The 2500-nt window shown below is 40.5% G+C and overlaps 1 protein-coding gene across 1 annotated transcript in view; it reads left to right on the forward strand.

The window, feature by feature from the left end:
- LOC119580999 overlaps positions 1-2500 on the forward strand; it is a 13306-nt gene that overhangs the window by 510 nt on the left and 10296 nt on the right. The window lies entirely within an intron of this gene.

Genomic DNA, 2500 nt, shown 5'->3' on the forward strand with positions numbered 1-2500 from the left:
TTAGTAGCAGCTGCAGTAATAGTAGTAAATGTAGTAAAAAGTAGTAATAGCAACAGTGGTAGTAATAGTAGTAGCAATAGTAACAATAGTAGAAACAGTAGTAGTAACAGTAGCAATACTAATAATAATTGTAGTAGCAGCAGTAGTAATATTAGTAGTAATGATAATTACAGCAGAAGTAGCAGTAGCAGTAATAGCAGTAGAAATGGTAGTAGAAATAGTAGCAGTAGTAATAGTAGTAGCAATAGTAGTAGCAGTAATAATAGTAGTAGCAATAGTAGTAGCAGTAGTACCAAGAGTAGTAGTGATAGTGGTATTAGTAGTAGCAGTAATAGCAGTAAGCTATAATGGTCTCTGATTTGAGCTACAAGAGAACCACAATATTATCTGTCAGGTCCAGAGGAAAACTCAGTATCTGTTTAGCTGCTTTATTGTCAGCAATAGACACATAGTTTAAGGCGTTCCTGGTTGGTAGCATCGTGGCAGAGACGAGGTCAGCTTCTACAGGCGAAGGGAGGAATGTACGCGCGGGTCAAGGACAGGACGCAGTCTGACCTCTCAAGTCATCCTCACTTGCTTCCTTTCGGGCTTGCTTAGGTGTGGGCGAACAGCTGCTTCTTTCTCCGGGTGCACATCCTGAGGTTCGCGATTCCACTGCCATATGGATATCACACAGCTCTGCCACCTGAATTTGGCCTGCATTAGCTCATGATCACGCCTGCAGACCAGAAGACCGCGTAGGTTCCATTTCGGGTCAGTACCATCGTCCCGGCGGAAGCCTAGCTGACCCTGTTTGACCCGCCAAACAGAAGTTACCGAGTCAAGATCACCGTCAGCCTCAGGAACCTTGGGCTGGCTGGTCGGACACGACACACCGCTCACCGCTTTCTCTCAGATCATCATATTGTCTAATTTATTCATGTGTACTCTTTAACAATAAAGAGTCAAGCCGTACCAAACTATCATATCCAAACAGTTATTGTATCAATTATTGTATCAACGCCTCTTACAGTCTGATGACAGCGGTGGTAGCTGCGTCCTTTTGGCCTGCAACACGAACAATTGTGTCTCCGAAAACCACTCGACCAACGCTTTCTACAACACAATGTCTTCAAGACTATGTGAGGGCACTTTATGGTCCCATTCATTCCTGTGCCCTCCATTCTCCTATGTGTTAAGTCATATAATCTATATGTGCAGTCACTCCCACGTTGGTTTTGTTGGGTAAAAGTGTTAAGTATGGAAACTTTTGTGAAATGGCAGCATTCTCCCTCTCTTCCTTTGACCTCAGGTAGCTTTACTGCAAAAAGATGTGGTACTGATTATCTCTGGTCAACAAACAAAATATCATTCATTAAGTAGTTAAATAATTTTTCTCGTTTTCAGAGTCATATTGTTTCAACTATAACAAATTCAATACGTTCGTGATTTTCTTTCAAACTGAGAATTTCCTGAAATTCTCGGTGCTTCATTCTCTTCTTATACGAGTTTCGTTTCAGCTCGTTTAATTCTCTTATTGATTTCATTTACCTTTAACACGGATATCATAACATTTATTTCTTTTGTCATTAATAGCGCATCTCCTCGCCTCAACTTGGCCTCAATTTCCCTTTGGCTTCTGGTCGGTCGCGCACGTGAATCAGCTCGCTGCTACCATAGGAATAAGCATTGCATTGCTCAATGGCGGCACGTTCTATCAACGCTAGAACGGAGCTTGTAATGCGATTTTTGTATAAATTTATTATTTGAGTATAGCATTTTTATCTTCCTATATCATAGTGGACAGGGATGTGCAAATCGCCTGATAGATCTACGCTCCGACATACAATAGTAGGTAAAAGAAAAAGTTATTTGCTTGATCTGCGCAACTTTTATTCGACTGGGTGTGAGCCCATACTGCCGTCCGTTCATAAATGCAAGACAAGGGTTATAGGCTAGAATCATTTTTCGCTTATTAATCATGCTCCTCTTACCCACGGAAGTTACTTGCATGTTCTGGGTAATCCCAGGTGATTGTGTGATTCGTGATAGTATATACCCTTAGGGCATGTCAGATGTGCCCATCACAGATTCACAGAATAGAGTGGGATAATTATGGATTTTCTCATCTCGTTTCAGTTCACTTCATTTCGTTTGGTAATGTATGCACAGGAGACCCCGTCAATGAAGTATTTGATTGTTTGCCAAGCTAGACATGGCTACCCTAGGTATAGCAGAATTTTGTAGTGAATCCGACATGTAGATTAAATAGAATTGTGGATTGCGTCCGTAGACGCAATCACGTTCACTAATGTGTACATTCCATCGCATATTATTAAATGTTAAATCCAAAGTGGGAGTTGAAAAAATATTGTATTAAAGTAATTTTCTACTATAACATTATTGTTCAAACGAACATTAATCTTCTTGTTTGCGATTCATTCTTTGTATGAGCTCAATCTCACTTTCACTGTTACCTTTTCCTGAATAAGGTTTGTTGTTGTAGTTGTGGGTGTAATGA

Source organism: Penaeus monodon, chromosome 2 (genome assembly GCF_015228065.2).
Source record: "Penaeus monodon isolate SGIC_2016 chromosome 2, NSTDA_Pmon_1, whole genome shotgun sequence".
Lineage (NCBI taxonomy): Eukaryota > Metazoa > Arthropoda > Malacostraca > Decapoda > Penaeidae > Penaeus > Penaeus monodon.